The sequence below is a fragment of the Bos indicus x Bos taurus genome, chromosome 11 (assembly GCF_003369695.1).
Source record: "Bos indicus x Bos taurus breed Angus x Brahman F1 hybrid chromosome 11, Bos_hybrid_MaternalHap_v2.0, whole genome shotgun sequence".
Classification (NCBI taxonomy): domain Eukaryota; kingdom Metazoa; phylum Chordata; class Mammalia; order Artiodactyla; family Bovidae; genus Bos; species Bos indicus x Bos taurus.
The window spans coordinates 75,182,252-75,208,772 of NC_040086.1; the positions used below are offsets into that span (position 1 = coordinate 75,182,252).

Below are 26,521 nucleotides of genomic sequence, written 5' to 3' on the forward strand. Positions count from 1 at the left end.
TTTTAACTTAATTCTAAGCTCTATCACCTCAAGGATGTATCTTCATTATTTATTTGTTAACTCATGGATTCAATTAGTAGTTCGCATTATAGTTTAGTACTAAGAATCCTGGCTCCAGAATCAAACTGCCAGGGTTCAAGTCCTGTATCTGCCAGTTGTTATTTAATAGATGTATAATTTAGGACAAGTGATTTCACCTCTCTGTATCTTTGTCTTTTTCATTTGTAAAATGGGAGTGATGATAGTTGTATTGGTTTCATGTTGTCGCTGTGGCAATTACCACATTCTTTGTGGCTTAACATTGCACACATGTGTCATCTTAGAGTTCTGGAGATCAGGAGTCTGAAATGGGTCTCACTAGGCTAACATCTATTGTGGCAGGGCCACATTCCTTCTGGAGGCTTTAGGAGAGTCTGTTTCCTTGCTGTCTCTGGCTGCTGGGGTTACCTGCATTCCTTGGTTCACGATCCCCTCTCATCTTTATTATCTTCCATCTTCTGCACCACTCTGACGTCTGTTTCTATCATCTCATCTCCTCTGACTCTGACCCTCCTGCCTCCCTCCTTTAATAATCCTTGTATGATGTTAGGCCCATCCAGATAATCCAGAATTATCTCCTCATTCCAAGATCTTTAACTTTATCACATCTGCCAAGTCCCTTTTGCCATAAATGGTAGCATATTCATAGATTCCAGGGTTTATGTTGTGGACATTTGAGGTATTATTCAGTCACACAACCATACTACCTCATTAGATTATTTTGAAGATAAAATAATCACAGAAAGCACTGGTTGGCACTCAAAGATATTAGATATTGCTGTTGTTCCTTCCAGTGATGCCTGTGCCTATGGTTAGATTTAGTACCTAGAACAGAGTGGGTGCCCTGTGGACATCTGGGGACTGTACATGTCTGACTCCTAAAGTCTCACTGGTGTTGCCTCCTAAGAATGAACTGCCTTTTCTCAATAGGAATAGAGCCACCCATCAAACTCCTCTTACTAGAGTCCTCTCTGGGGTTCTGCTTTGTTCAGACCCATCTCTTTGGGAATCTGAATCCTAAAGCTCCAGTCTATCACAGGGGTCTTAATTGTCTCTGAATTACAGAGTTAAAAGTTCTGGGTCACAAAAGACACACCTGATAAATGACTGTCACCCAAAATATACAAAGAACTCTTACAATTCAGCAATAAGAAAACTACCAGCCCAATTTAAGAATGGGCCAAAGGCTTTAACAGACACTTTACCAAAGAAGATGTATAGATGGCAAATAAACATAAGAAAAGATGCTATATAATAGGCCATGAGGGAAATGCAAATTAAAACAACAATGAGGGGACTTCCATGGTGGTCCAATGGTTAAGACTCTGAGCTTCCACTGCAGAGGGCACGGGTTCAGTCCCTGGTCAGGAAACTAGAATCCAGCATGCCTCACAGACCAAAAAAAGAAAATAAACCAACAACAAATCCTAGCAGCATCAAAACAACGAGATACCACTACATACCTATTAGAATGGCCAAAATCCAGAACACTGACCATCCCAAATACTGTAGAGAATGCAGAGCAACAGTAGTTTTCATTCATTGTTGCTGGGAATGCAAAACAGCAGGGCTTCTTTGGAAGACTTTAACACACTCTTATCATAGAATCTAGCAGTTACATTCCTTGTCCTTTACCCAAAGAAGTTGAAAACTTCTGTCCTACGGAAACCTGCACACGAATGTTTATAGCAGCTTTGTTCACAATTGCCAAAAACTTGGAAGCAATCACCATGTCCTTCTGTAGATGAGTGGATAAATAAACTGGGACATTCAGATAATTGAATATTATTCAGCACTAAAAATAAATGAGCTGTCAAGTCACAAAAAGATATGGGAAAATCTAAAATACATATTACTAAGTCAAAGAAGCCAGTGTAAAAAGACTGCATGCTATATGATTCCAATTATATGACATTCCGGGAAAGGTAAAACTATGAAGAGGGTAAAAAGATCAGTGGTTGCCAGGAGTGGGTGGGGAAAGGGATGAATAGGCAGAGCCCAGAAGATTTTTAGGATAGTGAAGACTCTGTGTGATACTGTAATAGTGGACACATGTCCTTACACATGTGTTCAAGTCTGCAGAATGTACAACACCATGAGTGAACCCTAATGTGAATTTTGTTGTTGTTGTTCAGTTGCCCAGTCGTGTCTGACTGACTGCAACCCCACGGACTGAAGCATGCCAGACCTCCCTGTCCCTCACCATCTCGTGGAGTTTGCCCAAGTTTGTGTTCATTGCATTGGTGATGCCATCAAGCCATCTCGTTCTGACGCCTTCTTCTCCTGCCCTCAGTCTCTCCCAGCATCAGGGACTTTTCCAATGAGTCTGTTCGCATCAGATGATCAAAATACCGGGGCTTAAATTTTAGATGATGATGTATCGTGTAGGTTCATTGACTGTAACAAATATACCACTCTGGTGGGGATGTTAGTAATGGAGGGTCTGTGCATGTATGGGGATGGGGGGACATGGGAAGTCTCTGTACCTTCCTGTCAATTTTGCTCTGAACCTAAAACTACTCTTAAAAAAATCTTGGAAAAATGTTCTGGGTCCCTGGGAAGTCATAGTGAGTCTCAGCAATCCAAGGTTGGGAGATAACTACACATGAAGGGAAGCAATCTGGAACTTGTGTAGAACTATGAAAACTTCCAAATCGCTGTATGTGATGGATTTTTTTTTTTTAAATAGGGGTATAGTTACTTTACAATGCTGTGTTGGTTTCTGCTCTATAATGAAGTGAATCAGCTCTATGTATACATATATCCCCTCCCTCTTGGACCCCCATCCCACCCTCTAGGTCATCACAGCACCTAGCTGAGCTCCCTGTGCTATACTGCAGGTTCCCACTAGCTGTCTGTTTGATGTACGGTAGTGTACACACAATGGACTTTTAATCCCAAAGGAGATTCTATTTGTAAGACAGTGTCCACCAGGAAACAGTAGAAGAAGGATCCCTAGGACCCTCTCTTCTTGTCTGGCTTCAGGAGATGGGCTCAAAGACAAAGAAAGAATGGGGACAAGAGCCTTACAGACAATGTGACACCTGTGTGCAGTCACTTAGTCCCTCGGGGAGAGAGGGAGACTTCCTGTTGATGTTGTCAGGCAGACTTGCTCATAACTGCATACACTGTAGCAGCCACAGTTGGGAGATGTGAAGCTGCTCTCAGAGCATGTGGCAGGGCCAGAGATTCCTTCCCTGTGTGCAATTGACAGACCTATGAATGAGGTCCCTGGATGAGGCAACTCTAGGTAGGGCTGGAGGACAAGGGGCTTGGCCCCAGCAAAGAAACTTGAATTCCTTAATTTTCCCCTCTTGGCCCTGGTCACCCCATCTGAAAAAGGTGGGCAGATTGAAGATCTTGTGTAAATCCTAGCAGCAATCAACAGCAGTGATTCTATAATTATATAAAGAGTTATGCCACAGCATTTTAAAATAAATACTTCTCAGATGATTCATGTGAAGATCGTCTGAGCCAAGTGTAACTCTTGAATTTTGACTCAGTCCATGGAGATGTCTAGGTCATGTCCTCCTACTTATGTTTGTTCATCTTAACTCTTGGAGGAACTCTTGGGGCTCCTGAGTTCTGCCTCTTATCCACATTCTAGCTTTGCTGTGACCAGCTGACCCCTCAGGGCCTTAAGAGGCTCCAAAGTTCCTAGGACGGAGGAGAAAGATGTATGCACTGATGATTATGGGATATTTCCCAAGCACCAGAGAAGTAAAGTGTTTTACTGCTCACTGTGGTTGCAGAAAAAGAGGACCAGTGGCTCACACCCCTGAGGCTGAAGGAGGGTTTAAATAGGTTCCCTTTGTGGTCCACAAAGGACATGACTTTGGAAACCAGAGATGACCTTAGAGTACATGACCTACAGGGAAGGGTCAACCTTTTGGATGGTTTCTGGGACCCCCTGAACTTTGAGGGGAACATGAAGGGTCTAGGGTGAAATGGATCGTCCTAATAGTTGGGATAATATTCTACTGCAAGAAGAAAAAAAAAAAAAAATCAAGCCACATGGGTAAGAGAGGAAGTGGCCCCTTGGGGCCCAGGGTGGGGATCAGGGAGAAATCAGAGGATGGAGGAACAGAGGAGGGGCTACATGAGCAGAGTTCTGGGGTTAAGTCCAGACTTGTGTGTTTGGGCTGCTACAACCAGCTGAGTGTTTCTGGGGTGTGGAATGAAGGGGAGGCAGTAACATGATGGGCTGAGGCTGGAGAGCTGGGCAGTGGCAGACCAGGGAAACCCTTGTGGACCAGGCAAGGTGTTTTGAACTTGACCCTTTGAGGGGGTGGGGATGGCAAGTCTTGCAGGGTATCAGGTGGGGACATGCCACGGTTCATCGAAGGTTCATTGCCCTTGTTCCCTGTCGGCAGGTGCACACGCTCTGTCTCCTTATTTCCACGGCAGCTGCAGGCTTTTCACTCAAGGAATTGTCACTTCAAGCCGAGAACAAGCAGAACAACAAATTCTCAAGGGAAATCTGTGCTTTGCCCAAAGTGTTGCTGCAGAGTGGGAGGAAAGAAACTTGACATCAAGATATTTGGGACTTTGGGGACAAATAGTGTATTCTGCATGTTGCCGCAGGGCATATGGGCATCCTCTTCTTGCTTAATTACATCCTGCGTGTTTTCATGGAAAATGTTGAGGTCACAGCAAGTCCGAGGCTGCACAACTCCAACTAACTCTGAGGATGCTATACCCCCTCCCTAGATAGTAACTCTCAGAAGAAAAGTAGACTCCATTGCAGTCTAACCAAGGGCTGCAGGAAAACAAAGAGAATGAAGGGGGAAAAAGAAACTCCTCTTGCTTAGTCTTGCTGGACACAGTGGGTGTGGCCAGAGCCCCACATGTCCAAATGTGTCCTGATTAGTGACTGTGAGGGAGGTAGCACTGAGTCATCATCAGGCGCCTCTGTTTCAGTCCATTTGTCCGCTGATGAGCTGTGTGACTTTGAGCAAGTCTCATTCCCTTTCTTGACCTCAGTGTTCCTGCCGGAGGAATGAGACATTGAGCCAGACATTCTCTTTTGCTGTAAAACACTGGAAGTGTTTTCCTTGAAGTCTGAGTCCTTCCGCCCATTTTATCTTAAATACTTTGTGATGGTGCTTATTATTTATAACCAGCTATTTCCAAAGAGGATTTGAGTCAGCTTACAATATGAGATGTGGTCAAGATGGAGTCATTAAAAGGCAATTAATGATCAAATGTCATTTGATAGGTGGCGGTGATGGGGTAAAAAATACACCAGAAACCTGGGATGAAAATAGCTTTTTCAGGGAAGTACCAAAGGAGAGTTTTGAGCTGCCTGGATGCCTGAAAGAAGGAAAGCCCCATCCAATGCTCAGAAGGATCCTGTCATGATTAGGGAGTGGGTGTTTGCTGGCACCTACATAAGAGGTGCAGGGAGCATTTAAAAATACCAATCACCAACAACACTTATATAAAGATGCAAGATACTGAAGTTACTCTACTTGTGGCTTTATTTTTGCTCTCATAGAGTCCTCTCTCCTTTGGCAGAAATGAACAGCTCTGTCTCACAAACTGATGAAGGTTCATAGTACTAAAGTCTGCATTGAGCATTTTCTAGAAGGTGGGAGAAGTAAGCAGGGTCTCCTCTCTGTAGGGGTGGATGTAAAGCATGTGCCTTCTTTCCGGAGGTGCTGAGCCCCTGGCTCTGGGGCACCCACACTGCACATGAGCTTGGAGACTCTTCTGGTCCAGCTTTCCTAACTGATGCCTCACAGCCTGAAGATAGACGCTCCTCTCCCGTCTCTAAGTGGCTCCCTTACCAGCCCCTCCAGGGAGCCAGCCCCAGGCTTCTGGACCACTCTTCTCTCCCACTGACCTAGAAAAACCTTTCTGAGGGTTTTGAGAGTCTGCCTTTCCTCTTCTGAAGCAAGCTGAGAAAATGTCACCTACTGAGTGGATCTTCTGCACAGCAACCTGTTGAAACCAGAGAAAATAAAAACTTAGCTTGAAAATGAGCAAGTTTTATGTTCTGCGATGGCTGCATCAGAAGCCCACGTCTGCTGCCTGAACTCTGGCAGAGAGAGAAAGCCATCCTTCAAAGGCCTGTGATTCCGACTCTGCATAAATTTTGGGAGCTGCCCTGGGAACTGAGGGGTCCGGGACCAGCTCTCTTTCCACTGCAGGTGCAGGTGGCTGACATTAAGGATAATATAAGATATGTGGGCGCTTGGACACCAGCAGAATTTAACTCATAGCTTGGTGGAAGCATTATGCGTGTGTATGTGTTTAACTTCGGGCTGCAAATAATGGTAAATGAAGAGCTCAGAACATCAGCTGTATATCCATTTTTAATACTGTGAGACTTTTAAAGATGCAAGGGTTCGCTTCAGTCTAATCAGCTGCACACAGAATGGAGGCTCAACTGAGAGGCTTTGGTGATCCCACACGCAGCATAAAAATCAGTGAGGCTGGAGCCCTGGGCAGATTCTAACTAGGAAAGCCCTAGAACATGCATCTCGTTAACGCTTCCCTTGCTATTCCTCCTAATCTCCCCTGTTTACTGAAGTCTTCCACTCCCATCCTTAAAGCACTAATTCCCTTTCTGACTATACTAATCCTGATTCACATTCTTATCTTCATTCCTCTTTGAAATTTCTCTTGAATCCTCAAACCACCGGTTAACTATAGGATTGTAATCAGGGCAGCTCAAGGCTGGTGGAACCTTAGAAAAGGTATTCACCTTCACTTTAAAAAAGGTTAAGGTTCACTTCACCTTCACTCTTCTTCAAGGGAAGGGGTTCCTTAGAAAGTGTCTGTCCCTGGTGGCCCTCCACTTCTGCTTGAACACTTCTGGTGATGGAATACTCACTACCTTGTGTACTGTGTACTACTCAGGAACTTGTGCTCTGGAACTAAACAGGTTGGGTTTGACATCTACTCTGCTGCTTACTCATTGGTTGGTTTTTTTCCTTTTTTGGCAGTTTTTGCAACTTCTCTGAGGGCTTTCATCCAAAATGGAGTTACTCATCATATCTAGTTAGGGCTTCCCTAATAGCTCAGTTGGTAAAGAATCCACCTGCAATGCAGGAGACCCCGGTTCAATTCCTGGGTCAGGAAGATCCACCGGATAAGGCATAGCCTACCTATTCCAGTATTCTTGGGCTTCCCTTGTGGGTCAGCTGGTAAAGAATCCACCTGCAATGTGGGAGACCTGGGTTCGATTCCTGGGTTGGGAAGATCCCTGGAAAAGGGAAAGGCTACCCACTCCAGTATTCTGGCCTGGAGAATTCCATGGACTGTAAAGTCCATGGGGTGGCAAAGAGTCGGACATGACTGAGCAACTTTCACTTTCACTTTCAGGGTTTTTGGCCTAGCGTTGGGTTTTGACCAAGGTTGTGCCTTTTAGAGGCTAGCATTTATAAAAGTGTCTTTCAGAGGAATTGTGCCTTTTCACTTTTAAAGAAGTCAAGGTTTAGAGTTACCTAAATCATGAAATAAAACCCACGTACCTGGCTCAGTGATAAAGAATCTGCTTGCCGACACAGGAGATAAGAGTTTGATCCCTGGGTCAGAAAGATCCCCTGCAGAAGAGAATGGCAACTCGCTCCAATATTCACGCCTAGAGAATCCCGTGAACCACGGAGCCTGGTGGGCTACAGTCCACGAGGTCACAAGAGTCAGATGGGACTGAGCAACTAACACTTTCACTTTTTCCACTTCACCAGGCTGGCCATCTGAGGGTGGAGGCTTGGGTCTAAGTTCTACTGATGACCAGTTTTATGATGCTGCCTGAGTTTCTGGACCTGTATTTTCCCCACCGTTACGTGGGTGTTTTGACCTGAATGGCCATGGAGGTCCCTTCTACTCTAGAGTTCTGTGGTTTGAGTGGCCCATTAGTTTTCATGGTGAACTGGCAGAGATTCTAAATGTGAGGCTCAGATAGTGGTGGGGGGGAAAGGGGTTTCTGAGCAGAGGGGCTTATGCTGTTCGGTTACCCTCAGATCACACCATCCGGGTTTCAGGAAATGGACAGCAGTTTTCCATGGTTCTGAAAGAATCCTTTCTTCCTCTAACATCCTGTTTATTAGCTACAGTGCTGTATTTTGAAGGCCCTAAAAGCCCCATAAAGGGATGATTTGGGGTGAGGCAGCTGAGGAACGCACTGACTTTAAGAGCATATTGGTAGTATTTCATAAAAATAAATCAACTTTTACCTTTTATGGGAACAAACATTTTCAAGTGGGAAAATTGTGGTTTTTTTCCCCCTCTACTCTAATTCTTAGAAAAGTCCTGCAAAAATGGTACCCAGTAGAGTCCTTTGTGCATTCCTGCCTCTTTACTTTACTGTTGAAGTCCTTGTAGGATGGTTTTACTTTTGTTAAGTGACAGTGTTTAAATGTTGATCCGTGTCAACAGAACACCGAAGCCATCAATGCATAATTGCATTAATATTAATTCTCATTTCAATGAGAAAGCTGCTTTATAATCACTTGTTATTTAACCTTGACTGGAACATTTCCAGGAAAAAAAGAGGACCAGTTGGCAGATCTGAGCCATTGTACTATCTCTCCATGTAGGGAAAGAACAGGAGAGAATGGCAAGCCTCTCCATCACACAATGTGGTACTGGGCACACATCAAGATTTTCATCAAAAAAAGGGAGATTGGTGCTTTTTGCTGGATGTAAGAATCTAGACCTAAGCCAACTCAGGTGGAAATGTAGAGAAGTTTTTTGTTGAGTGTAGTTAGGAGATCCTGACTCAAGACAGATGAACCCTGGGGTGACTCGCATTTCGATGCACTTCCTGATGCAGTGATGTGTGTGGCAAAGTTTTCTCTTGGAGAAAGTCACTTCGTCTTGGGGTTGGGAACAAGGTGTCGGGAACAAGGTGTCTTCCAATGGGGGACGCGTCCCTCGCAGATCCATACAGTGATTGAGGAGGGAATGAGGACCATGGCCTGAGGTCTCCCAGTTGGTGCCAGAAAACTGCTGTTTTGCGCATCTTGCCATAGGAACATGGCTAGCTGGCCCCTCCCTCCCGAGGTGGGGAAGTGAGTACTGTGGAAATCTGGGTACAGCAGGGAGCTTATAGGAAAGAATGTTTCTCATCATGCAGAATCTCAAAGCCTGGCCTTTTCCTTGAGGTGGTGAGACATTTAGGCTGTATCTGTATTTTACTTCATTCCTTTGTGATTAAATTGCCAATGGTGTTGCCTTGACTCTGGTCAAGGAGATCTCCTGACTTGCTCTTCTGCCAGGAGACACCCCGGGAACTCAGATTGTCTCAAGAGCAGCAGAGGCCAAGGCCTCTGTTGTTAGAGCACCTGGCGAGCCTGGGTCAGCATCCTAAATTCAGCGACTGCTGATTCAGCCTGCCTCTCCTTGCAGCTTGGAGAATAACTGATGCATCCTGGAAACTTCTGGAAAATATTCTGATCTTGGAAAATTGATTTTATATGTACTAATGTGAGATCTTTTAGTAAGTGAAGCATCACAATCATGGTGGTGTGAACCTTTAAAAATGACAGGATTTCCTTTTTCTTGTGTCTATAACCCAAGATGGGGCTTAGTTGAAAATGCTTTTGCATGTGGAGGGGAACTGGGGTGGACCATGACTGTGTGAGACCAGGCTCCTTGGGGAACAAGTGGGAACTGGGGTTTCAGAATTCTTCCCTGAATTTGAGTTGGGGTAATTATGTCATTTCTAAAGAAGTCAGGAAATTGATTTTTCTTCCATTGCTCTACTTCCCATGTGTTTTCTTTCTGAGGACAAGACAGAGCCCAGGTTTCTACCTCTGCCTCCCTCCCATCTTCCCATATAGCTGCTCCCCATTCATCAGAGCCTTTGTGGTCCTTACTTTTCACTGGTAAGTGTCTATTCCTTTCTGAAAGCAACCTTCTTTCTTTGGCCATCAGGGACTTCCTGGGTAGCACTAGTGGTAAAGAAAGCCCCTTCCAATGCAGGAGACATAAGACATCAGGGTTTGATCCCTGGGTCGGGAAGATCCCCTGGAGGAGGGCACGGCAACCCACTGTAGTATTCTTGCCTGGAGAATTCCATGGACAGAGGAGCCTAGCAGGTTACAGTCCATAGGGTTGCACAGAGTTGAACACAACTGAAGCAACTTAGCTCACATGCATGCATAGCTCCTCCCCTCCCCTCCCATCACTATGACTGTCTCTGTTTTTTGCATGCAGAGTCTTTGGACAGGAGACTTGAGGGGGTGGGATGATGTTGGGGTTTCAGAGGTTCTATCTTTCCACAAGCCAAAGCTGAGTTAACATCCAAGAACCTTCCTCTTGAGGGACCGGGTGCTTGCTCCCAGCTGCCATCTGGGAAGATGGGCCAAGATGCTATTGACAGCATCCTCTCGGGGGTCTCTGGAAAACAGCAAGCAAAGCCACTCTCCATCATGCTGAGTTCAAGTGGCTATCCAGCAGGCATTCCCTGAGGGGCCAACATGTGCCAGGCGCTGGGCTCCGTGGTCATGAACCCACCATGCTTCCTACTTTGAGGTTCGCAGCCTCTCTAACAAGACAGGATACCCACAGGGAAAACTGCCTTATCTAAGACCTAGGATTCGCGTCTGCCACAATTACTTCACAGCAAGGCATCCATACCTGTTTTGATGAATGATTAAATGAAAGAAGTGCCAAATGGCTACTAGGAAGGAATTTCCAGGAGGAAACGTGCTCTGAGATCTGGGAAAATCAACAGAGAATGTTTGGTGATTGGGTAGCCCTGCAAGACCTGCAGGGGATGAGCAGACAGAGAAGAGGGGAGGGCTTTCCTGGCCAGAGAGGACTGACCTCAAGGCTGGGAGGAACAGGGAAGAACAGAAAGGGAGCTGATATATATGTATACAAATATATATACATATTTCTTTTAAAAACTTCTTTAGTTTTTTTCCTCATTTTACTCTTTTCAACCCATTTTTGCTACTGCCACCCCACCATACTCTCTGATTTCCTCTTTGATATTGCGTTATTTTAAAAACAGGCTGGGGAAGTACTGCATTTTAAAGCCTCTCTTGCCTGCCAAGCTGTGCTCCCAAGTCCTCTAAACTCCACATGCAGCCAGAATAACTTGAGGATGAAGCTCATTAATAATGTGCATGAGAAATCACATCTCTCCAGGAGGCCAGGAGAGGGGGAGACTCTGCCCCTGTCATCAAGCTTTCAGAAATGGAGCTCACAAATAGGACATCCCGTCTCCACTGCCTGAAGGTCTGGGGCTGTCCACACAGGTGTCCTGGGGGGACATTTCTTGGGTGAAATTTCTCCATCCGAGTGAGGCCTCAACCATAAGAGCTTGCTGTCCCTAAGCGTCGTTGTTCCTGGCCCGGCATCTTCATAGATATTTCCAGTTGGAGGAGGGGGATTTCCAATGGCATGTCACTTAGTATGAGTGCACCCATTAGTTATAATTAAACAGGCTGCTGCAGTGATGACAAATAAATTTAGCACCAAAAGGACTGTGTGGATATTCAGAGCCAGAATGGTGGCCTTCAGACAACAAATCCACCAGGTTTTCCAGCTCTGGAGGGGGCTCAGGGGAGGGGTGTCTCCTCTTGGATGGATGACCTCACATTCTCAAAAGGCGATGCTTCCTGAGAACAGCTGGATCTTGAGTCTATTTCAGACAACATCCTCAAGCCCTGGGACCCTGGGAGCATCTCCTTACTTTTTCTAATATTTGTGAGCCATTTCCCCACCCCCTGCTTCTTTCTGCATGCATTTGCATCATCCATCTCTGACTTCTTTCTAGGAGGTAGAGGCCTGCTGTTCACAGTAGAATTTCCCTGTGATTGGCCACCATCAGCGCCCACACGCCTACAGGGTCCCGAGGAAGAGCCCATGTGGACACCTCAGCCCTTACACTGGACCACTTTTGGTGGTCTCACCAGCCAGCCATCATCAGGTGAGGCTAAATCCCATTTTGTGTGCTTGTGGTGAACATATTATATCCTGGATACCCCCACCTGGCTATTTGCTTTTATGTTTCAGAAGGCTACTTTGTTATGCCTTTGATATCCCCTAGGCTCCCCATAGGCAGTGTTTCACTAGGCTGCTTGAAATATGGACACAAAATTTGGGGAATGGGGGAGAGTATCAGAACTTAACACAGAATAAATTGGGAGAGGGATGATGGATGATGGGAAGGTTCCCTGGGTAGACGGCAGGGAATCAAAAGGAAAGACTGTCGTTTGCAATAATATGAGTCAATACAGAATGAGCATGACGGTGTGTTAGTTGCTGTGCGGGTCCTTTGCATGAGGGCAGCACGGGGAGACAGCGGAGAGCATGACCATCATCATTTGGTGCTTGATGGCCTGTCTTTGAAGCTTAGCTTTGCGGCTAACTTAGTAGGCTGACCTTAAGCAAGTCGCTTACCTTTCCTGTGCCTTATCCTGCATCTGTAAAATGGGGGCTAATAGTATTGCCTCCCTCCTGGGATTGCTGTGACAACTAAGTGACACGATTTATGTGAAGCATACAGAATAGGATCAGTATCTTGTGAAGGTTAGTGAGTTTTGTCACCTCAGGACGTCCCCACCTTTAGGCGTCATTAGCTTCACAATTTTGCTAGAGTCATACACCCATGTATTCACTTGATATTCAAAGACCATGTAAGTTTTTTAAAAATTATGAATATAATGTATTGAAAAGTACAAAAAGCATAAATCAAGACATCATCACGAAATGTCAAGAAGCAGAACAGGGCAAGGGCCTTGGACACTCTCCTCATGCTCCCTGACTGCTTCGCCAGAGGTGCCTCTGTCCTGCCTCTCACTCTTTTGTTTGGTTTGCTCATTACACATATGGAATCAGAGAGTGTGCATGTGTTTGAGTATGTCTGATTTCTTTTATTAATTAATTTTTTGGCTGTGCTAAGTCTTCATTGTTATGGGCTTTTTCTAATTGCAGCAAGCAGGTGCCACTCTAGTTGCGGTGCGTGGGCTTCTCGTCACAGCAGCTTCCCTGGTTGCAGAGCATGGGCTCTAGACCTACGGCTCAGTAGTTGTGGCTCACGGGCTTAGTTGCCTCGAAGCATGTGCAATCTTCCTGGACCAGGGATCAAACCTGTGTCCCCTGCATTGGCAAGCATACTCTCAACCAGTGGACCACCGGGGAAGCCCTGTGTGTGTCTGATTCCTCTAATTCAATGTGGTGTATGAGATCATGGCTCTGATTGCGTACAACTGGGGATCTTTCATTTTCCGTACTGTGTAGGATCCCATTGCATGATTATAGCACCGTTATGTATTTATTCTGCTGTTATTATTTACTTATTTATTCTGCTGTTTGTGAACATTTTTTGTGTTGTTTCCAGTTTCTATTGCAAATAATGGTAGTATTAACATCTTTGTACATACTTATTAAAACACTTGTATGCTGAAGATATATTTAGGAGTATAATTGCTGGGTTATGCACTGTGACATTCAGTTGCAGGAGATAGTGTCAAATCGGCCTTCCAATGGTTGTGCCATTTCATCTGTTTTGTAATCTTTTATTGATTTGTAGAAATTCTTTATATATTCTGTATACAAGCTCATTTGTCCCTTTGTCAGTAACATGTATTACAAATACCTTTCATGATCTGTGTAGACTTAAATGTTAGGTTTATCTTAAGTATCTGTGTGAAATTGAATTTGATATTATTTTTTACTGAAAGATATATGTATACTAGATCAAAGTTTGCCCCTGCTCCAACTAAAATAATTTTCTCTACTCCTGATGGTATGCCTTATCATTCTTTAGGAAACATCGATTATTTCATTTAGTCCTCACAAAGAATCTATTAGGTAGGTACCATGGTAACCCCTGTGTTCTAGGTTTGGCACTGGAGGCAGAGAGGTGTCAAAATTTACCCAAAGACACAGCTGACATGAGGACCAGGTGTAGTGCTTGCAGAGCTCATATTGTTTCTATCATGTCACTGATCAGCAGGCTATTTTATCGTCTCTTATATGCCCTGAATCCTCGAGAGACCCACTGCATTTCCACAGAGTCCTGAGTGCAGTGAGGCCCTCAGCAAACATTTGGGGGTAAATGAATAGATGGATGGATAGATGAATACGTGGATGAATGAGTTGGTAGATGAGTGAATGGGTGAATGGAAAGATGGATGATGTCGAGAGTCAGTGTTTTCACAAAATCTCCCTGCCCAGGGAGGAGTCCATTCTCAGGCCAGGCCCTGCCGTCACCCCACAGCAGCCCTGCCATGGCCCTTCTCTCCTCAATGGCCTTCGAGGGAAAAGGTAAGAACAGAACTGGAGCTGAGGTCAGGATGTGGCAGTCCCAGCCTTGCCTTTGCTGGGGAGAAGTGCACTGGCGACCCACTCCAGTACTCTTGCCTGGAAAATCCAATGGACGGAGGAGCCTGGTGGACTGCAGTCCATGGGGTCTCTAGGAGTCAGACATGACTGAGTGACTTCACTTTCACTTTTCACTTTCATGCATTGGAGAAGGAAATGGTGTTCTTGCCTGGAGAATCCCAGGGGTGGGGGAGCCTGGTGGGCTGCCGTCTAAGGGGTCGCACAGAATCGGACACGACTGATGTGACTTAGCAGCAGCAGTGTGATCACATCTTTACCAACGCAGGGGCTCTTTTAGGAACTCTTGCTCACAGAGGAAGCAGACACTTGTGGTCTGCCTGCTCTGATGGGTTGTTATACCAGCTCTGTCTACATATCCAGACTTGGGATATGGGCGCTCCTCTGGGGTGCCTTTCATGCCACGGATGGGGGACCATTCTCTGCTCTATATCTAGGAAGACAATGGGCAGATTCAAGAATTGGTTCCTGTGTCCTTGAGACCCGTTGCATTTGATCTCGCTTCACTCACGCTTTCGTTTGCACAGCAGAATTTGCCCTTGTTCACTTGAACATTTTCTAGCTCTGTCCCAGGAGCTGATCTGGGTGTTTCTGTAGAAAGGATGGTAAATTGGATTCTGTCTAAAGAGCACAGATGAGGATCCCACAGGGAGAGCTCTGCTAGAGATTGGGATGGGGTGATTATGAGCGTCACTGTTCCTGGTTTGAACTTTCTCTTGAGGCATTTGTTGAAACTTTGTTCATACTAAGTAGCTACCAGAACCTTTTTCCATTTTGAGGGCTGGTGACATGCTGTTCTTGACTCTTTCTGAGCACTTGCCTGGGAAAGTGCTTGTTGTATTTAATAAATTGTGTTGATTTATTGCCTTTATTGAACTGCTGAAGTCCTCTGTATTATCAGAGGTGATGGCCTTCTTAGGAAAACATGGAAGGTCTCTTCATTAGCATCCATTTTTCTATGAGGCTTTGGAGGGTGAAATACCGAGATGCACAGTGTTCATTCTGGTGATATATTGAGCACCATCAGGGTGAACAATGGCTTCTGTATAAATCAGGTGGAAGGAAAGAATAGAGGCCATTTGCTACAGGCTTGCAGGAGTTTTGTGATGAAACGAGCAGGCTACTTTTCTTTCCTTTGGTGATGACAAGCTCCTCTCTTAATTTTCCACAAGGGAGTAGCGGCAGGAGGAAGGAGCTCTTGGGGGAGAAGCACACCTACGCAGGCAGATCGGTCTATGATGTTTCAGCACATCCCACTTAAGGCTTGTGCTGTGACAGCAGGTGAATCACTTGGCACGGTTGCGCCTGTGCTTCTTGTCTGTGTTAGTTGGTGCCCTGACCCTCACAGTGACAACAAGCTTTCTTTGTATCCCTCTGCTTCTTGCCCCAGATCCAGCTGAGTCTGAGACTGGCTCTGAGGCTTCCTGCATGCATCAGACCCCAAGTTTCAGGGAGAAGTCCAGATGAGCCTGAGAGAGATGCCAAGAACCTCGGGGGGCAATGATGCTTGACACTCCCATCACTTTCCTAGGACCTGCCTTAGGCTTCTATCTTCTTCTGGGAGAAACCTCGTAGAGTCTGGTACCTGCTTTCACCTCCTTACTGAGGATGCTGTGGGCTTAGGAGCACTATCCCTGGAGCTTTAGATCCTCACAACTGCAGATCCTTCTGTCTTTCTCATGGATGTGTCTGTCAAGCACTCAAAGCTCTGTGGATCTTTTCCACATCTGGATAGAAGCACTTACTGCTCCTTGTACACTTAGAGGAGAACACACTTCCACTCCAGGGGAACTCAGGCCAGCACCTGTGGGGACCAGAGACAGTTCTGAGTTTGAATCTAGCCAAGCTGTGTGACCTTGGGCAGATTACTTAGTTTCTCTGGATTTTGGGCCCCTTATTTGCATGAGGGGGATAATAATGCCACACTCAAAGGACTATTGCAAGGACAAAATGAGCCCATATTTGCCAAGTGCTTAGCAGCGTCTGACACATAATGCTTGTTTCAAACAATGCCAGCTATGATTATTAGCAAAGTTTTCATAAATGCTCGTTAAGCAGGGGGTACTTATAGCTGTAGCCAATGTGCCCTGTTAACTGTAGGCTCTAAGAGTAAAATGGTGAGTGAAATGAGATACCCCTGCCTGCAAGGAACTTCAGTTCAGTTCAGTTCAGTTGCTCAATCATTTCCAACTCTTTGTGACCCCATGGACCACAGCACGCCAGACCTCCCTGTCCATCACCAACTTCTGGAGTTTACTCAGACACACATCCATTGAATCAGTGATGCCATCCAACCATCTCATCCTCTGTCGTCCCCTTCTCCTCTCCCCTTCAATCTTTCCCAGTATCAGGGTCTTTTCAAATGAGTCAGGTCTTTGTGTCAGGTGGCCAAAGTATTGGAGTTTCAGCTTCAGCCTCAGTCCTTCCAATGAATATTCCAATGAAAGCAAGAAACTTAGTGTTCAGCAGATAAGGCTGGAAGTGAAACAGACAATTAAAATACAGCATGAGAAGTAATATGGGTGGTGGTGGTTGTCACTGATCATTGTTGTTCAGTCGCTTAGTCATGTCTGCTTTGCGACATAGACACCATGGATGCTTTGTGACACCATAGACGCCAGGCCTCCCTGTCCTTCACCATCTCCGGAGCTTGCTCAAACTCATGTCCATTGACTCAGTGATGCCATCCAACCATCTCGTCCTTTGTCGTTCCCTTATTCTCATGCCCACAGTCTTTCCCAGTATTGGGGTCTTTTCCAATAGTTGGCTCTTCACATCAGGTGGCCAAAGTATTGGAGCTTCAGCTTCAGCATCAGTCCTTCCAATGATTATTCAGGGTTGATTTCCTTTAGGATTGATGGGTTTGATCTCCTTGCAGTCCAAGGGACTCTTAAGAGTCTTCTCCAACACCGCAATTCAAAAGCATCAATTCTTTATGGTACAACTCTTATATCCGTACATGACCACTGAAAAAACCATAGCTTTGACTATACGGACTTTTGTAGGCAAAGGGATGTCTCTGCTTTTTAATACAATGTCTAGGTATCACTGATCATAGGATGAGCATATAGGAAGGGCTTCTAATCCAGTCTAAGATCTGGGTATTGGCCCTCCTCAGGCTGAGCCAAGCCTCCAGAAGCTGACCAGGACAGGACAGGCTAAGGAGTAAAGGCAGTGTTGGAAGCCTTCTGTTTATAGCTGAGCAATTAGAGGTAAAATCTTCACACTCCGCTAACTCTGGCCAACCAGAAAAACCTTCCACTCCCATGATGTCACTCAGCCCTTTAAAAATTGATCAGCCTAATTTCTCTTAGTGATTGTCATCTTTCTTCCCTGCTGGAATGGGCACCCCCTACAGGCAAAGCTCAGGGCTGTCAGTTACATCCATAGCACTCAGCATAGGGTGTGATAAATTTAATACTTTGGGCACCTGATATAAAGATCTGACTCATTGGAAAAGACCCTGATGCTGGGAAAGATTGAAGGCAGGAGGAGAAGGGATGACAGAGGATGAGATGGTTGGATGGCATCACCGACTCAGTGGACATGAGTTTAAGCAAGTTCCGGGAGATAGTGAAGGACAGGGAAGCCTGGCATGCTGCAGGCCATGGAGTCGCAAAGAGTCAGATTTAGCGACTGAATTGAACTGAACTGAACTGATATTAATACATTAAGTGAGATGGAGAAGACATTGAGATTTGCCACACTTTGCCTTTCAGAAATGCCCAGTTAAAACTACTGGGGGTGACCAGCAGAGTCAGTTCTCTATGCCCCCTTCCTCTTCACTCCTTCTCACAGCTGGGGCCTGACTCACAGTGGGGAGGCTCTGGGCCCCTCCGACCACCAGGCTTGGAGCTGAGCTGGGAGTTGTACTCATCTAGCAAAGTAGGAGCCCGCAGCCCCCTCCTGAAGCTGGTTTCGGCCCTTTTGCTCTGGCAGGGGGCTCCTGGCTGTTCAAGGCTGCTGTACTTCGTATCTGATAATCGATGCTGCCCTTATCTTGGGAGGAAATGCTGCCCAGTGATATCACACACTGAATCGATTAAAAGCAGAACTTTGAACTTGTCTGTTTGGAGAGGTCTCTGTAGAGTGAATCACTCAGTCCTCCTTTAATGCGGTCCAGATGCCTGACAGAGACCCCATCTGCAGCTCAGGAGCAGCTCCATGGCAGGGCCAGAATATCCCGAGTTTTCACAGGTTGCCTGGGGCCAGAGCCAGAGGGTGTGTTTATCTACAATGACATCACCTTCTTCAACCTACCCATCCCCCTTCAATTTTTGGTTTTGACTCACTTCAAAGAGAGAGACTTCCACGTTTTCTCTGCTTTTTCTGTTTTTTTTAGCTTTGTGTTTTAATCCAATGCTTTACCATTGCTCTACATTCTTTGTAGAGAAAATCCCCAACAGATGGCTATTTGTATCCATTGCAGTTTTCCCAGCCCTCAGCTATGTGGGAGGTGGAGGTCTCGTAACTCAAAAATGAGGCTAGGAAAAAGAGGAGTTCAGGAAGTATGTGATCAAGGCTGAGTTTGTGCTATGGACACCTGGGGATTCAAGAGTCCTGAAGGAGACACATGTGGCCTAGAAAGGCTAGGAAGACTTTTATCAAGGAAGTGGGACTGGAATTGGGTCTTGAAGAAGGAAGGAAGGATTTGAAGAGAGCTGGGGTAGGGATGCTTTGAAGAGCACTGGTGATGGGTAGCTTGATAAAGCACAGAGCTGATGGTGAGTAAGTAAGACCAAGGAGAAGGAGCAGGCACTGTCAGAGGTATAGGTGGGCAGGCTTAAATGTGATGGTCGGAGAGCAGAGTATGCTGAGTATGATGGTTCATTTGTGTGTCATCCTGGCTAAGCTATGGTGCCCAATTATTTGGTCAAACACTACTGGAGATGCTGCTGTCAAGGTATTTTTTTAGATACTATTTTAATCAGTAAATTTTGGGTAAAGCAGATTATGGTCCATAAAGTGGGTGACCCTCACCCAATCAACTGAGGCTTTAAGCGTAAAGACCAAAGTTTTCAGAAGAAGGGATTCTCCTCAAGACCATCACACTGACAGCCTACCAGTGTTTCCAGCCTGCTGCCCTGCAGAATTCAGACTCAAGACTGAAGCACCCACTCTTAATTACCAGCCTACCAGGCTGCCTTACAAATTTCAGACTTGCCAACTGCCCTCCCCACAGTCCCATGAGCCAGTTGCTTAAAATAAATCTTTCCCTCCGTATATCCACTTAGATCCTTTTGTTTCTCTGTAGCACCCTGGCTACCACCCGGATCAGAGCCAGGCTTGCCGGAGTGATTGTAGTCCAAGGGCAGTTTTGGAGAGCCAGGCTCCATTCGCCATGTATTTGAGGACTAGATACTGAGTCAGATTCTGCAACCAGGTTCCATGGCCACGAGACTCTGCCCAGAGGACCTCACACAAAGGGAATCCCAAGGACTCTAAATAGGAGCTTCCATGCAGAAATGTGACAAGGATTCTGGGTGGAGCCTGGCTCACGCCCAGTTTTTTCCCTTCTTGCATGGACTTGGTTTTAATTGACAAAAAGTCCCACTACCAGTGGATGTTTTCTTGTTAAAACCGACACTTGCATTCTGTCGTGCAGCAAAAAGATTGCTTTTTTTTTGGCAAGCAGGCCTTGGATTTTTCTGAGCTAGCTGTGTGAGAGACAGCCCTCCTGAAGGCCACTGTGCAAGTGAGTCCCTGCAGAAACATGCCTACGCTGTCAGGTGCGGGGAGAAATGTCTTTAGTAAGAGTAGGTCACGGAACGAGACTTCCCCACTGCAGTGTTGATGGGCAGGGGGGGTTTCCACAAGGACAAGTCTTAAGAATCTCCATAAAAATGCATGACTCCATCTGTCTCCTCTCTCTTCTTTGGCTTCAGATGAGCTGAGCCATTTAAAAATTCCCCAACGAGAGACCCTAGACACCAGAAGAAGTGATGAACAGATTTTCAATTTGGCCCAATTTACATGAATTTTTTTTTTTTTTTGGCAGTGGAAATCATTGTCTGAACTAGAGGTTGGAGACAGGGAGTCGGTCTTCCCTAGAAGAGGCATATTCTTGATTGGTCTGGACAGACTGCTTGTGCTCTGAGTGAGCTCTAACCTCAGTTTCTGAAAAGGAGGAAGATGTGGCAAAGAGGGAGATGGAGAGGAAATTGATGATCTGAGTGGTGAAGAATCTGCCTGCTAACGCAGGGGACATAAGAGATGCGGGTTCAATCCCTGAGTCGGGAAGATCCTCTGGAGAAGGAAATGGCAACCAACTCCAGTATTCTTGCCTGGGAAATCCCATGGACAGAGGAGTCTGGTTGGCGATAGTCCATGGGGTCCCAAAGAGTTGGACACATTTGAGCATGCAGGCATACACACATGCTCGTGCTGACACTGTCCCTAAGCTGCCTCTGGGCCTTGACGCTGTGTCCTTTTCTCCAGCCTAAAGTGCAGTCCAGCCCCACGCCTGCTTCCCACAGTCCTTTATATAGAAGTACAGACCTTCTAGGAGGCTACTACGGCTCAGTGTCAAGGATCTTCCAACTCTGTAAGGTGTTTCCCCAGCGCCTTGTTCAAACCTTTCATCCTACCCAAGTGCCCTCCAACCTCTCTCTTCTTACCAAGTCAGATCCTGCCTCCTGGCCATGGAGGCTCAGCTCCTGTCCCCCAGACTCACCAAGATAGTGAGAGGAAGACTACCTCCTCCTAGGATGGTGCTCTTTGGGAATAAGATTCAGTTTGATCTGGAGAGGACTCTGAATTCACAGTACTCATCGAAACATAAACCTCAAGTCTAGATGAAAAAACGATTCCAGTCCCACAAGTGGGCAGGATGTCCGTGTCCCCTTAGAAGACCTGGAGAGACACCAACTTTTGAGGGCCCGTCTTGACTCCTTCCTGCAGCCTTGTGAGGGCAAACCCACCTCTGGAGCCTCAGTTCAGTTCAGTCACTCAGTCGTGTCTGACTCTTTGCGACCCCATGGACTGCAGCACATCAGGCCTGCCTGTCCATTGCCAACTCCCGGAGTTTACTCAAACTCATGTCCATTGAATCAGTGATGCCATCCAATCATCTCATCCTATGTCATTCCCTTCTCCTCCCACCTTCAATCTTTCCCAGCATTGGGGTCTTTTCAAATGAGTCAGTTCTTCACATCAGGTGGCCAAAGTATTGGAGTTTCAGATTCAGCATCAGTCCTTCCAATGAATATTCAGGACTGATCCCCTTTAGGATGGACTGCTTGGATCTCTTTGCTGTCCAAGGGACTCTCAAGAGTCTTCTCCAACACTGCAGTTCAAAAGCATCAATTCTTCAGTGCTCAGCTTTCTTTATAGTCCAACTCTCACATCCATACATAACTCTTGGAAAAACCATAGCTTTGACTAGATGGACCTTTGTTGGCAAAGTAATGTCTCTGCTTTTTAATATGTTGTCTAGGCTGGTCATAACTTTTCTTCCAAGGAGCAAGCGTCTTTTAATTTCATGGCTGCAATCACCATCTGCAGTGATTTTGGAGCCCCCCCCAATAGTGGAAACACTGTTTCCACTATTCCTCCATCTATTTGCCATGAAGAGATGGGACCAGATGCCATGATCTTAGTTTTCTGAATGTTGAGCTTTAAGCCAACTTTTTCACTCTCCTCTTTCACTTTCATTAAGAGGTTCTTTAGTTCTTCTTTGCTTTCTGCTATAAGTGTGGTGTCATCTGCATATCTGAGGTTATTGATATTTCTCCCGACAATCTGGATTCTAGCTTGTGCTTCATCCAGACCAGTGTTTCTTCTGATGTACTCTGCATTTAAGTTAAATAAGCAGGGTGACAATAAATAGCCAGTATGTTGTTCCATATCCAGTTCTAACTGTTGCTTCCTGACCTGCATACAGGTTTCTCAGGAGGCAGGTCAGGTGGACCCTCTGGGGCCTAGGCATCACTTAAAGTCCCTTCAACAGGGCAGAAAAGAAAGGGCCAGTACTGTTCCGGGCGAGAAGGGAGAGCCGTGGGGAGGAGTGTTGCGGGGGGTCAGGGCCAGGGCAGGAGATGGGTCAGGGTTGGAGGGGGGTGTTCTGCTGTGTCCCTAGAGAGGCAGGACTTCCCTGTGGTGCCCTGGCCACACTGAGTACAGGACACCCCTCAGCCCTCGGGCACCGAGCCCCTGTCTCATCAGCCGTTGCCTTCTCCCTTCATAAGGTAGACTGAGAGGCTCGTCATTAAAGTGGTGTTGTCCAGAGAGAACTAAACGATAAAAATGATAAGACCAGCTCTTAATTAGAGCCCATGGGGCTCCAGGCAAGGCCTGCAGGCAGTTTTTGAGGAAGGTCTGAGGGATCTCAGCACGCGGGCAGCAGGTGCCAGGCGACAGATTGGGCCGCGGGCACCACTCGGCCCTGTCATTTTACACATGAGAAAACCGAGGTCGTGGACAGGAAAGTTGCTCCCACTAGGTCTTGCAGGACCTATGCCCCAGTCTGGGGATCCCTCCACCTCAGCTCAGACTTCTCCAAGGGCTTCACATTGCCAGGATCTACCTACAGAGGGATGCTCTGTGGTTGGTACTTATGACAGCATTCATTCACCCAGTCATTCATTTGTTCAACACATATTACAGAGTGCCTTCCATGGGCCAGAGAGTGTTCTGGACACAGGATAGAGCTGTCAACAAAACCAGAAAAACAAACCTCCCCTCACAGAGTTATTACTGGTGCATATTTCTTCTGGTAGGGGGACGAGACATAAATTGAGCACACATTAAATACTGTGTCAGAAAGTGGTTAAGGCAATGGAGAAAGTGTAGACAGGAGGGTGCAGGGTCCCCTCTGTGGGCTCTCTCTGGTCAGAGAGTGGTAGGAACTCTTGGGCAGTTGTAAGATCGGTGACAAGATTCCCCTGGGCCAACCCCTCACACCAGCCTCCCCCTGCCCCATCCCTCCACCCCCCCATGAAGTGGAAGGAGGATGGAGTTGGGGGCCACAGTTCACAAGACCATGGAGAGGTACCCAAGAGGCAGGGTCCTGGGGGCCAGGCCTGGGCTGTGGCGTGAGCTGGCGAGGTCAGGGTGAGCTTCCCCACAGAGGGGAGGCTGGGCTGGGCATTGAGGATGTGGCCTCGGGGAAAGGGCAAAAGGAAGGCTGAAGAAGATGGTCCTGGTTGGCTGGGGGGCAGCACGTGGGAAGGGAGGAAAAAGGGATGAGACAGAAGGTGAAGCTGAGAAGCAGTGTTGGGGGGACAATGAAGAACCCACTAAGCAGGCTTTATCTCCCAGGCATGGAGGTTTCCCTGTGTTTACTGCTGGGGGATGATATCAGGAAGAAACCACCTTTAAAAAGGTCCCTCTGAAGAGATACAGAAGATGTTGGCACATATATACAATGGAATATTACTCAGCCATTAAAAAGAACTACTATAGTTTGCTGTTAATGATCAGTTGTGAAGGACTCTGTGTGACTCCTTGGACTGTAGCCCACCAGGTTCCTTTATCCATGGAATTCTTCAGGCAATAATACTGGAGTGGGTAGCCATTCCCTTCTCCAGGGGATATTCCTGACCCAGGGATCAAACCTGGGTCTACTGCATTGCAAGCATATTCTTTATTGTCTGAGCTGCTTAGATTGTCCCATTAAAAAGAATGAAATAATGCCATTTGCAAAAACATGGATGGACCTAGAGATTGTCAAACTGAGTGAAGTAAGTCAGACAGAGAAGGAGAAATATCATATGGCATCCTTTATATGTGGAATCTAAAAAGAAATTACACAAATGAGTTTACAAAACAGAAAGAGACTCACAGACTTAGAGAACAAACGCATGGTTGCTAGGAGGAAGAATGAGGGGAAGGAATAGTTAGGGAGTTTGGGAAAGTCATGTACACACTGCTGCATTTAAAATGGATAAGCAACATGGACCTATTGCGTAGCACAGGGAACTCTGCAGCCTAGATGGGAAGGGAGTTTGGGGGAGAATGGATACATGTATATTATGGTTGAGTCCCTTTGCTGTTTGCCTAAAACTATCACAAAATTGTTAATTGGCTATACCGCAATACAAAATAAAAAGTTTAAAAGAAGATGCCTATATCCACTTGTACATTTCTTTAAAAAATAAATGAAAATAAAAAGGTCCTTCTGCCAGGTACAGGAGAGTTGTGTTGGAGCAAGAAGTCATCTACAATCTAGGGCAGTGATGGTGAGATGGAGAGAGGGGATGGATGCAGAGGGAGAGGAAGGACCACAGGACTTGATCCCTGAGCTCCAGCTTCCTCCAGGCAAGGCTGATTGTCTAGGTTTTGGCGAGACCTGCAGGATCCTGTTTCACTGCTCTGTGCAGGTGGCAACTCTCCAAGATGGGAGAAGAGACCTGAGCACCCAAGGGAATTCTCCAGATGTCAAGTCTTGTGCTCTGACTGCCATATACACCTCCCAATCTCTGCTTCTATTTCCACCTTCACTGAGTCTGGCTCAGACTTGGACAGCTCAGATCCAGCAGACCCAGGGAGGTGGGGGGTGGTCCACTGGCAGGAAAATCTGGGGTCAGCCCAGGACTAGAGGAGATGCATGCGATCTATTCCTAGAAAACCAGCCAAGAAAATTTGGAGGCTTTTTGTGTGTGGGGTCTAGCTACAGTGCTGGAAAGAAGCCCCAGGGCAGGCCTGGGTCCCTGCCAGTCAACAGGTACAGCTTCGGTAGGCTAGGACACCAGGGACCACTCTAAGGATCTGACTAGCCTGGGTCCCTTGGCGTGTTGCAGTCTGGCTTTTTATTGTCATTGTTTAGTCATTCAGTCATCTCTGATTCCAGCCAGAATTGTGTGTGACTATAGCCTGCCAGGTTCCTCTGTCCATGGGATTCTCCAGGCAAGAATACTGGGTGGGTTACCATTTTCTTCTCCAGGGGATCTTCCCAATCTAGGGACTGAAACTGTGTCTCTTGTTTGGCAGGCAGATTCTTTACCACTGAGCCACCAAGGAAGCCCCTGTACACCCCAAATTTTAGGGGCCCCTGTTACCCCAAAATTTTAGGGGTCTCTGTCATACTTCAGGTGCCCCTAAAATTTGGGAGTGTATAAGACCCAACCCAGTGCTTGGTGGTCCATCCCAAGAGTCTTTGCCTGTAGCCTGCACCAGACTCTGGGTCTGGTAGGGGAATCTTGCTTATGATTCCAAGCTTACTTAATGCTCCTGGTGGAATCCAGACAGGTATAACCAAAGCCACCACTGAACAGAACTGGGCTGGCTGTGATGGGGCTCTGGGGACAGCCAGAATACTAAAGGAACATCCCAGGCCTGTTAGAGCCATGGCTGCTGTTTGAGTTGTAGCTGCTGAGGCCTCCGGACTCACCTTGGCTGGGAGAGCCCTAAGGTGGGACCTAGACTTTGGTGATGGGGAGGCTAGATGGAAAACTGGAGACTGAAAGTGAAAAGTGGCCCACATTTAATGCAGCACAGGGGATAGACTTCTGCCACTCTCTTCCAGCCCACTGCCTGTTCCTTGACTCCCAGGGCTCTTAAGTGAACTATGAGCTCATGGAGGCCAGCACAGGACTGTCCAGACTGAGAGCCAGCCATCCGAGGCTGGGATTCTCCTCTGCCTCAGCCAGGCAGCTGCGCTGGGCTGTAGTTGGCTTCCCCACCCTCTCTGAGCAGACTGAGGTGGGTGTGTACTTTGTGCTTAATTATAGTGCTCATAACTAGAGAGGAGCTGCTGGGAAGCACATGTCATTTTGTTTGGGGATAATACGCACAAAGGCTGCAAAGTATCTATTAGATCGTCCCGTCCTGCCTCTGCCAGATGCGTGTCAGATCACACGTGCTTTTCTCCTGCCTGTGACTCAGGGAGGGATGGGGGCTGGGTGGCCCTCCTGAAGGCTGGCAGCCCCTTTGCTTTCTCTTGAGCTCTGCTCTCCTTTTCCTCATCTATCTACTCGGGTTTTCATCCATGCATCTGGTTCTGCTGGCCTTGCTCTCGTGTCCTCCCTGTGAGCCTCGATTCTTCCAGTCCCTGTTTCTGGAGACCCCACTGTGTGGCAGGCCTGCCCCAGCTCAGTTCTGGGGGTTCAGACAGTGATACACACCCACCCATCATAGTCCAGAACAACATGAGACCTGCCCACAGATGGTTCTGATTTAAGGCTAAATATGGGTGCACCATGCAAGGAGGGAAGGGAGAGGTCACCCTGGGCTCTGC

The 26,521-nt window shown here is 46.7% G+C and overlaps 1 long non-coding RNA gene across 1 annotated transcript in view; it reads left to right on the top strand.

Moving 5' to 3' along the window:
* Nucleotides 1–26,521, top strand: part of LOC113901517 — a 133,160-nt gene that overhangs the window by 90,345 nt on the left and 16,294 nt on the right. Inside the window, exon 4 of the long non-coding RNA XR_003513457.1 lies at nucleotides 11,777–11,929. This is a non-coding gene — a long non-coding RNA (uncharacterized LOC113901517). The remainder of the gene's footprint in view (nucleotides 1–11,776; nucleotides 11,930–26,521) is intronic.